The following is an 11,627-nucleotide window of genomic DNA, read 5'->3' as shown; positions in this document are numbered from 1 at the left end:
CCCGAAGAGGAGAGCAGCAGGTCCCCTCATGCTGCTCCCGGAAAGCTGCCCAGGAATGTAGGTAAGTATGATTAAATGGTGAAGTGAAAAAAATATATACATTATGTATGTTAAATATTATTGCAGCATAAAGGGGAATACTATACAGGCAGATTCAATTAGCTGTGGGGCTTACCGTGCGGCTGTAGCTCAGGGTTTAACGCCCTTTGCTATGCAATAACTAGTAGAGAAGTGCAGTTCAGTTCTCCATGAATCCGAATCCACCCGAATTTCACAAATCCGGCCAGATTCAAGTCACGGTTATAATCTCCTGAGGGAATCCGGATAAATCGCGATTCTGATCTTTCAGCGTTTCGGAATTCGGCTTTTAAATCTGAATTTCGGATTTTGGAATGCAAAAATTACATGATTTTAGCTGTTTTTGAAACTTTTTATTATTATTCTTTTTTTTAAGTCCAGATCTAAAACCAAAACACGTGAGGGAGGTTTTGTAAAACCAAAACGCAAAATGAATCCAGATCCAAAAACAAAAAATGTGGTCAGCGCACATCTCTAATTACTAGCCAATTTCCCTACGTGGTAAACCCACGGCTAGCGGATATTAAACCTTATATTCCAGGTTAAGTGCCTGGAATCTATTAGTTGCCCCATGTGGTAAACCCCAGAGGGCGCATATTTTTCCTAGCAGATCCTGAGGCTGTAAACCATGCGGCTAATTTAATCTGTCTGTACATATTATACATACGCTATTGGCCTGATTCAGTAAGGAACACACGGATGCAGACGCACGCACCCTTCCGCAGATGCCTAGCACTACATAATATCACCCACTTCTCATAACGTGCGTCCTCTATACCTGGCAAGACATCGGTAACATCTAGAACCATTGAACACATTAGCATAATAGTGGTTGACCTGACCTCACTCAGGATTTGTCCCGCTTCCTGTGTGCAACTAGACCTCAGGCTACGCCCGTTGCCCGAAAGGGCTTAATTATGCACGCCCCTGAAACGTCGTCCAAACGCACAGGCATGACTGCGTTTGCCCGACCACCCCCCTGTCACCACCCACAAACGACACTTCCTGTCAATCACTGTGCTCTGGGTCTGCGTAGCCTCTGCAAACGCAGTTCCCACCGCAATAACTAGTTAGTGCATGCACACTGCGATGCATATGCAAGTGCGGAGCAAAAACATCGGCCATGTGCGTGCGTTCTCTCCTGTGCGTTCCTTGCTGAATCAGGCCCTATGTTAAATGGAATCCAACCACATTGCTAACAGTTACCATGTTGACGTTCATAATGTCAAAACCACAATGTCAACATCTGAAATGTCACCATGTGAAATGTCGACATTCCCAGAATGCGAATGGTTAGCGTTAAGTGCTGCCGGGTGGGTTAGGCTGCAGGGATAGGGATGTGGGTTAGTGATAGGCTTAAAATACTCACCTACTAAGCCGTAACTCATTCAGAGGTCACATGACCGCCGGGACCCGGAAGCCACGCTGGAGCCGCTGCAGCCAAAACCCCGGGCTTTACTCTTTTTGCAGTGTAATTAATGTCCTACTATATAAATCATACCCAGAGATCATAAGCCAATGTCCACCACGTACACTAGGCATTTGCACATAGGGTTCAGCAAAATAACAAGATTACAGTGTCACTCAGTACTCACAAGATGTAGTAGTGCAGCCGCTGCGGCACCACACACCCCCTAATTATCTCCACAGCAGTGCAGTCAGTTGTACAAGTACTATATAAAATACACCGTCCAGTTATGCAAAATATGGCTTCAGGTACAGGAATTGCTGGAGTTCAGGGTCAAAAGGGGCTGACGGGGTAAGGACTGAGAGACATGATGATGAGATGGGGAAAAATAACATGAAAATGTGATAGGTACCGTGTTTCCCCGATAATAAGCCCTACCCCGAAAATAAGCCCTACCCTTACTTTCGAAAAACGGTCCAAAATAAGGCCTACCCCGAAAATAAGCCTTAACAAAATCCCCATTTTGTCCGGTCCCTGCGCTACACTAAAATGCCCCCAGCTCCGCCCCCCGCATGAAATGGATGCCGCTGCTACACTCTCTCACAGAGAGCGCGCGGCAGCTGGCGTGAGTGGCAGCGTCATTTACAACAGCGCTGTGGAGGAGAGTAGAGAAAAAGAGGAAAAAAAATAAAGGGGAGTAAAGAATTGTATTGAATTATTGAAATTACTGTCAATGTTAATTAAAATAAGCCCTACCCCAAAAATAAGTCCTATGGAGTTTTTTTGACCCCCCCAAAAAAATAAGACAGTGTCTTATTATCGGGGAAACACGGTATGTCACAAGGTGATCATTTTACACTCTTTTAGCTGGAGCCAATGAGATTATGGGCCATATTCTATATGGGGCGAAAAGTCAGATGACGTCATTTTTGACAGTTTCAATTATCCCCATATTCAATTTCACCAGTAATACATGGCGAAAAAAAGCGCGGAATTGGGGTTTTGGGGTACAAAGTAATAAAATGTAGCCTGTGTCCCTTGTAATGTCCCCCTAAGGTATTGCGTGTCAAAAAAAAAAATCTCTGGTCACCCCAAAAAAGGGAATTTCATTTTGGGGGTGGTAAAAAAAAATATCGGGGGACAAAGTTCTAAACTAGCTAACTAGCTAAATTGATTCCTGAGGGGTTCCCAAGAATGCGGCAGGTGGGACTTAAAAATATGCTTGCACCCATTTTCATGTACCCCAAATTTGATGGGACTAGTTATTTTTCCCCCAAAAAAAACCTAAGTGCTATTCTTCACCACTTCTAAAAACCCTGACTACCTTCAGCATACCAAATTGGAGGTACTCATAGTGATCCCCCATGTCAGGACATCTTTTGGGGGGTGACAGCATGATTTCCCCAAAAACTGACAGCACTTTTCGACACTTACCTTTCCGCTGGGTCCCGTTTTTGCCGAATCCTAATTGAATACGGGGATAAGCGGGCACCCAATACTTTATCCCTGAAAAAACGCCGATGATGGCGAAAAGTTCGACTTGAATATGGTCCTAACATGTAGGTTTCTCAGATGGAAACTGGTGAGAAACAGGCCCAGGCTGGGCAGCAAGGCTTCAGGACAAGAGGGGTTACTGAGGCTGGCAAGGCATGGCGAGGATTAGACAGCAGGACTTTGGTACACATACAGTCAATCAGATTGGCTATGTACAGGTAAGGGTCAGACTCAAACATGAGGACTTCGGTACATGTAGAGTTACTCAGACTGGTGAGTTACAGACAGGGATTAGGCAGCAAGACTTCGGTATGCCAAGGGTTAATACAAGGTACAAGGCAGTAACAAGACTTATGGTGCATACACACGATCAGATTTTTCCTTCAGATATGAACAATAACGATTTAAAAATCGTTCAGTCGTTCATATCTGAAGGAAAATCGTTCATATCTGACATGCCTGAACGATGGACGATCAACGATGCGCGTTCCCGTTTGTCAGATAACGATATCTGACATCTGATGGGTTTGCAGTCAGACTTGGACGATTCCATTCATTTTAATGCAGTCAAAAATCGTTCAAATCGTTCAATCGTTCATCTGACAAATCTGACAAGTCTGACAAATCTGACCGTGTGTACGCTCCATTAAATGCACATCTAAACAGCATGCTGGCTTCTCTAATAACCAAGCACAGGGTGCTGTTTGAACTTCCCTTAAATAGGAAACTGGGATCTGATGTCATCAGCCGGATGTTATAAGTATGACCAATAGAGGGTGCTCATGCGCCATTTAGTCCTGGACCTGGAGAGGAAGGCAGAGTCTTCACCACTCACTCTAGCAGTAATGGAAGGCGGAGAGTGGTGGCGTGGCACAGCAGGGACCCTGATGCTTAAACCAGACAGATTGGAAGGACAGGAGGTGGCTGCCTAGAATCACCCTGCATGACCGAACTTGGCGGCAGCCCCACAGCACTCCTCCTGTTATGGTAAATGCAGCTAGTACCAATTGAAACAAGACATGTTCTCACTGCAGAGTATTCCTCTCTAGATTTCCCTGGGTGCATAGCCTAACGTACTGCACAAGCCATGCACTTACAATCAGCAGCGGCTCCTGCCCTCTCACCTGAGGGGGGCTGCCAGTGCTGCTGCCTGGTCTGTTCCCGGCGCCTGCACAATAGATCTGTCAGGCACCGAGACCTGCCATGTGCATGAGCGGCAGTGGCACCTCGTATGCGCATAAAACTGGCTTCTGGGGGCTGCATTGACTACAGCCCCGAGCAGCCGTGTAGGGCTGCCCAAAAGGCAGAGCAGCGGCTTCCAGTGGCTCTCTGCTAACTGCAGCCCGGACTGGCAGTCCCAGGGGAAGGAGACAATCCCTCTAGGGCTGCCTGTCCTGTGTGTGACTGACAAGTGGCGCTTCCAATGGGAAGCAACCTCCAGTCACAGTGTAACCAGTGCAGTCATGAACTGCACTGGCTCACTGAAGTGGCTAATTTTACTGGGGGGGGGGTTGCAAGCCCCGCAGCCCCTAGGTAAAATCCACCACTGCTTACAATACATTTGCATAACTCCTTAGCCAAATATGCCACCATATGACTCTATATATACCGTAGATGTGTCCTTACAGTGGCGGAACTAGAGAGTGGTGGGCCCAGATGTAAGAATATGCTTTGGCGCCCCCCCCCCCTATTCTTGGCACCCCGCACCCTTGATGCATCTGACACAAACCCACAAAAGAAAAACAAGAGACGTTAGTACCTTGTTGCATTGTTTACTTTCTTTCAAGCATGTGTACTGTACAATATAATATGACCACATACAATTAGCAAAAATGTAGAAAAAAGCTGAAACATACTGTACAATGCCACACATAAATATTAAACATAACATTAATTTAAAATCAATACATACGTTTCAGGCGGGACTCTGTAAGAAAATCAATGGATTGTTACCTAAATCAATATTGCAACGTTCAAAGATAGGAATCAAATTTGCACAGATCAGAAATGTACAGATTAAAATTATGAATCAAATTGCACAGATCAAAATTGTACAGATCAAAATTATGAATCAAATTGCACAGATCAGAAATCTGCAGATCAAAATTATGAATCAAATTACACAGATCAAAATTGTACAGATCAAAATTATGAATCAAATTGCACAGATCAGAAATCTGCAGATCAAAATTATGAATCAAATTACACAGATCAAAATTGTACAGATCAAAATTATGAATCAAATTGCACAGATCAGAAATTTACAGATCAAAATTATGAATCAAGTTGCACAGATCGAAATTGCACAGATCTCATATGGTAACAAAAAGGTGTACGTGTTCTAAGTTATTTTCAGGTTCATATCACAATAATTCACTGAAATGGAACAACATCATATTGTCCAAATCCAACTTGCACAGATCCCAAACGGCAGCAAACAATGAGAAAATATATTAGTTTCTCTAGGTTGTTAGCGTTCACAAATTAAATCCTATCTATACTGTATGTTATACTGCACATATCCCTTCAGTAACAGAGTTCTTAATATTTGGTGTGACCTTTTATTTGACAAGAAAAGGTTTAATTATCATCAATAATATAAATATCAGTAGATCAAGGTATAGATATTACAGTGGTATAACATTTTTAAGAATTCATTGTCACAGAAAGATTTTATTTTAGTTATAGGAGCATGTATGGTGTATGTTTAATAGATCCAATCAGTATAATCCAATAAGTTACATCACCATTAGTAAAAACCATGTGCAGTATGCAGGGGCGCCGAGAGGGGGGGGGAGCGAGTACAACTTACCCGGGCCCGGGCTTCCTGAGGGGTCCGGTGGGGGCCCGGGTTCAGCGCCACTCCCCCACCTCACAGCAGCCCAGCACACAGCGTGTGCTGAGCCGCAGTTGGAGACTGCTCGTGGCTGCTGAGCAGCAGCTGCAGCAGTCTCCTATGCCTGCGCGGGGGAGCGCGATCACACTGATCGTGCCCCCCTGGCTTTGCGCCGAGCTGAGGGGGCTCAGAGTGCCTCCTCTCCTCAGCGCCGCTTCGCGGTGCTGCAAATCTTTTTTTTTATTTTTCTCGGGAAGGGGGCGTGGCCACGCCTTCCACGATTAGGCCATGCCCCCTATTACCGGGGCCCGCCACGGCTCTTGGCGGGCCTGGCAGTATGCATCTCTATACACATATGGCTAATCAGAATACTGGTAATAATATTCCGTGTGACAAAGAGTGATTTGAAAGGTTAGTAAGACATTTAAAGTGTCCCCCACTTCTGCTTTTGCCCATTGTACAGTACCTAGTATTAAACGGACAATGAGAGAGTAGGAGAGCTGATGTCTATTGAATTAAAGTATAGTGGTAGGATGTTAGACCTTTATCTGGGTGTTAGGTGGGAATCGGTATGATTTACCGCCGGACGCTTGTCCAGCGGTTGGAATCCTGACAGCGGCTGCCCAACATGGGAGAAAATCCTGATTGTCCCCAGGTAAGTATTCACTAACCTCCCCCCCCTAAACCTAACCCTCCTTAGGGGTGCCTAACCCTAACCTTCTCCCCAGTGCCTAACCCTAATCCCCCCTCTAAGTGCCTAAACCTAACCCCCCCTTCCCCGCCACCTAAACCTAAGTCCCCCGCGGGGGTGCCTAACCCTAAGTCCCCCCGGGGGTGCCTAACCCTAACCCTCCCTCCCCCCAGCCTAACCCTAACCTCCCGGGGGGTGCCTAACCCTAAGTCCCCCCCCCGAGAGCCCTAAACCTAACCCTCCCCCCACCCCTGCGGCTGTCAGCGCTCGGCGCCCAGCATCACTTTGATCTGGATGCCGGCGCCGGTCTCCCTGTGTCGGTAAAATGACAGGTTTTGTCATTTTTAGACGTTTTGTCTAGATTTAGACGCCTGTCATTTAACCATCGCCGGGATAAAGCAGTCGGGAAGCCGGCTGTCGGGATTAGGTCCGCCGGCTTCCCGACTGCATACCATTAGGTGGACCATGGTGCTAAAAGCATAGCAGGAGCCAGATTCGCCCATGGGTGTTAGGTGGACTCTGATGCTAAATGTATTGCAGGAGCCAGATTCGCCCAGGTTAGTCAGGTTACCACCTGAAGCAAAACAGAGAAAATTTAAATACCTGACTGTAGAACCTGTCTGCGTGGTCACACCGTGACTGGATAGATGTAATTCAGTGTTAGCTATTTAACTACAAATAGTAGTGACTCTCCCTGTTACCAGCAATGTACCTCTAAAAGCTGCAATCAGCATGCTGGTTTCCAGAAGTCAGTGCTTCCGCATACATCCCCGCTGGCCGAAAAATACACGGCCCATTCAGGTAAGTGTGGGTGTATGAGCAGGAGCGTGTCCACCGGTCCGATGACCCGACCGTAAGTGAATGTGTTGACGCACGTTTCGCCAAGAGCTTGTTCACAACAGAGTGCCTAATACTCTGGTGCAGTGTCTCTGGTTAAGACATATCCACAGCCAATAGTGGTCTTCATCTATTTGACATCATATACCTATAACCTACTGCTACTGTGTCTATTCTGAAACTCTAGGGTGCAGTGACTAAACAGTCTCTATATCATAACCAGAATCAAACAAATCCAGACAACTCCACTGTGCACACAAACAGCAGCACCCTTCAACAGGTCCCTGAGCGTCACCTAACACTCAAAACAACAATGAATAGAAATAAATATGGAACCCGGAGGGGAGTGCTGCACCATGAAACCCAAACTTGTAAATGATAAATAATAAATAAACACAAAGGTTTAAATAAACAATAAATTTCAACGTAAAAAATACCACTTATTGAGTTGAATAGATATGTAGTCCTTTTGATCCTCCCTTCTTTTGATGTTCTGTCAAAATTCCCTCCGTGGTGGAAAACATAAAGGAAAAATAGACAAAAAGAAATGGCATCCAATGTGTATATCTATATACAATTAGTGCTTGTAAAATTCATCTACATGTCTCCCGCTATAAGTTCTTAACAAGATGGCAAAGGTAATGCAAATTGACGAATATTCCTCATGTATGTAGATGTATATATGTATATCCTTTCTTCAAATCTCCCCAAAATGGTATAAGAAAAACAAGGGGGGCGTACCCCACTCACTCTGCTGGGACAATATAGAAGTATATCAAGGTATCTTTGATTTCCTGGCTGAGCTGAGCAGCAGCAAACAGTACTAAACTTTAAAATGTACTTTTTAGTGGAGTAGATTTTTACTTACCTCTGAACCAGTGGGCCCCCCAAAGACCAGCACTGCTATTCCCAATTCTCCGGTTTATTACAGCTATGATAAAGGGCAGATTGGTAAAGCAGTGTGGACTGTAGCGCTGTACCCATGAAGTCTTTAGGGGGACTATCATTATTGGGAGAACATCACATCCTAGGCAAGTAGAATTCTATATTTTATCAAAACTTAATAAACTTTATTTAAAATTACATTTTACATTTTGGTTGTAGTTTTTCCACTCAGCTACAGCAGTCATTGAACCTTCTTTGCAAAGTAAAGTGTAGAAGCAGACTTTTTTTTATTTTATTTTAAATTGTTTTTAAATTCCCAGAATATCATATGGGCATGTTCTGAGTATGATCGAGCCCTTCGGCAAGCCTCACACAAGGAGAAAATGAGAAAGGAGGGGTTTTTACCTTAAAGAGGGAAAAGTGCATAATTTGTTTATAAAATATGTTTTCTACATTTGATATATACTTGCCCTTTCCCCCACAATCTCGGGTGGCTCTCTCTGAAGAATAGTCAAGTCTCCCGGCGGCTGTTCCTGGCCTCCCAGTGTTGCCCACTTTCTGAGTGAAGTGGGAACCGGCAGGTCATTGGCAGGATTCGCTCTGAATTGCGTAATCTTGGTCCCGCTCTCCCCTGGTATAGCGAGGGGTAAGTGCACTTTGACGCTATCGCACCATCACGCCCCCACACTGCACTACACTCCTTGTCTCGCAAACCTAGAAGCCCTTCCCTGAGGAGGCAGACCAGGACCTGAGTATGTTCAAAAGTGAATGGTGAACTGCAAAATAAAATCTTCATAAATGTAAATATGTACCATAAACATTTTTGAGAACTTCAAACTGTTGAATTTTTATTGAATTTCAAACTAATTATGCCAACATTAGTCTAACATTGCTGAATAGTAATTTGAATATTAACCATCTTTAAACTTTTGCTACGTCACATCTCTGTCTACACCACATCTGTTCTGTCTCTCAGTTCTTGTCACATTGCACTATTAGCTCAGCTAAGCCTTGTCTATTTACACTTGCAACGTGGCTATCTTCTGACTAGTGTGTATACAATGTTACCATTGTGTCTTTGGATATTCATAGCACTACTGTATATCATTATCTATATTGTCTTGAAGCACTTAATACCAGTCATATAAATCTGCCTTAATAAATACATCTCTCATGCAATATAATGCTTAGTTCTTCATTTTTTTTTAATTATCTCCACCTCTACAGTCTGGGATCTATTTGTTAAGCCATAAAAAGCACTATCTCCACGGATAATCACTGTGTTATCAGGATGGTGATAGCAAGTGGCAGATAAGGAAAAATGCTTTATTACTAAAACACATTAGCATTTCTCTCTTTAATAAATAAGAGATTTTTTTTTAATAACTTTTTTTTTTTTTTTTTAATAAGTAATTTTTTTTTTGCTGAAAGTAGTACTGCAGTGCAACCCCAAGTCCAGGCTTCCTGTGCAATGCACTTACAAACCTGGGTCAAGCATGTAAGTACTGTAGGCGACTTGGATTGGCCGGTAAGTAAATTATGCCATATTAATAAATAGGCCCCTATATAGTAGATTGGCAGTATTAATAATCTTATAATGTGCCCCTGGGGAGCACCTGACACAAAATGAGCTCAACTCAGGTGAGTGTGACTACTTAACACTCGGGCAGCCAGTCTGTAGCAGTCTCATACACAGCTGAGACAATCTCAATAAAGAGACCGTTCCTTATTGGCTGTCTGGTTATAAAGTGGTGAATTAAGATTAGTTGGGGCCATGAGCTGTAATACCATAGTCCCACACATGCGAGTCTCAACTACAGTATATGCCAGATGTACATTTAGTGCTGTGTCACGCATTTTATCTCTACCATTTGTAACACCCCTTATTAACTGTTATTGTGGTAATGTCTACTTGGTGTCTTACCAATATGACAGGGAGGGTCCCAGTCCGTAATGATTCTTTAGACTACTCTTTTCCTGGCGGATTAACAGCAAATTGCTTAGCCTTTAAACAAGATATCAACCAATTGGTGCCGAAAAGTGTTACCGTTTATTACAATATCAGGGTTAAGTAAGATTATGCAAAATACTGGTAACAAAAGCTTGCTTTATCCATTTCACATATAACATGCATATAACAACTTGTTCAATACAGGAAAAGGACACAGGCCCAATGGATAATTTACAGGAAGCCTCCACAGCCGCTCCCCTACAAAGTAAGCTGGTTAATTCAGTGCATTGGACAGTTGACGACCCACATGCAAAAACGTATTAATCAGGCAAATCAACAATAGCAATGTATTTAATAAATACTTAAACACTATACTTTATGAATGGCTGATCAGCTAACAGTACCGGTGGTGCACAATTACTGCTAAGGGAATCCTAAAATCCTCTCTTTGGCCTTTACATGCAAATGAAGAGCCTGATAAAGCTGTGTTGTATAATCCTGGTCCTGCGCTGATAACTATAATAGATGGCTCTGCAATCTCTTAACTCTGTATTTAAAAGTTTCAGAGCGATTGAATTAGTTCTTACTGAGTTCCGATAGTTGCAGTTTCTAATCCAGGTTATAGAGTTTGAGGCTAGTGTTGCTGGGTGGAGAGGGTTGTTAACAGCATACAGGTAGCCTGTAACAGTAGCTAACTAAGTCTTGGCTGCATTGTACTTAATTATGCTGCTATAATATCCTGGTCAATCCAGAAAGTTAAATCTCTGTATGCAGATAGTGGATTGTAATAATGTTATTCACTACCCACTTTCATTAGTCTGAGTGCTGAATGTAACCATTAATATCCATATAAAGTACCACTGTAGGCACGGCAACAGCAAGTCTCAGTTACAGGGCTTATTGAATATAGATATAGTGACCGCGCTGTTTAGTCACCCAGAAAATGTGGTAGACAGTTTAAGATAGATTAAAAAACTGGAAATATGGCTGCTGCTATTATAAATACATAATGATCACTAAGTAGAGTAGAAAAACAAAAAGAGGATAATAGCGCAAATCATGGAATTGAAAGATGAAGTGGCAGTGTGTGTGTAATAATATCACTTGATGGTAGGCAGTGATAATATATTAAATCAATTTAATAATGAATGCCAACCTCATATAACAAAGTGCATGTGCCAGATGGTGACTATATAAGAAACATGAAAAAATCAATAAGGTACATGAAAATGAATGTATTAAGAAACAAAAATAAATGGGTAATCACAGCATATAAATGAAAATCAAATGAATTAGTTGAATTAAATAAGGATCAAAAAATTAAGATGGGTAAAAGTCCCTAAAAAAGGGGGACTGGAATACTCCAGCACATCACTGAAAAGTATATGAACCTAACCTGCAGGTTGGTAATGATGATAGTCCGGGTGTCACTTAGTGCCAAATGAAT

Source organism: Taudactylus pleione, unplaced genomic scaffold, assembly GCF_031769625.1.
Source record: "Taudactylus pleione unplaced genomic scaffold, aTauple2 ptg000250l, whole genome shotgun sequence".
NCBI lineage: Eukaryota > Metazoa > Chordata > Amphibia > Anura > Myobatrachidae > Taudactylus > Taudactylus pleione.
Note: the sequence above shows the minus strand (reverse complement) of the source record.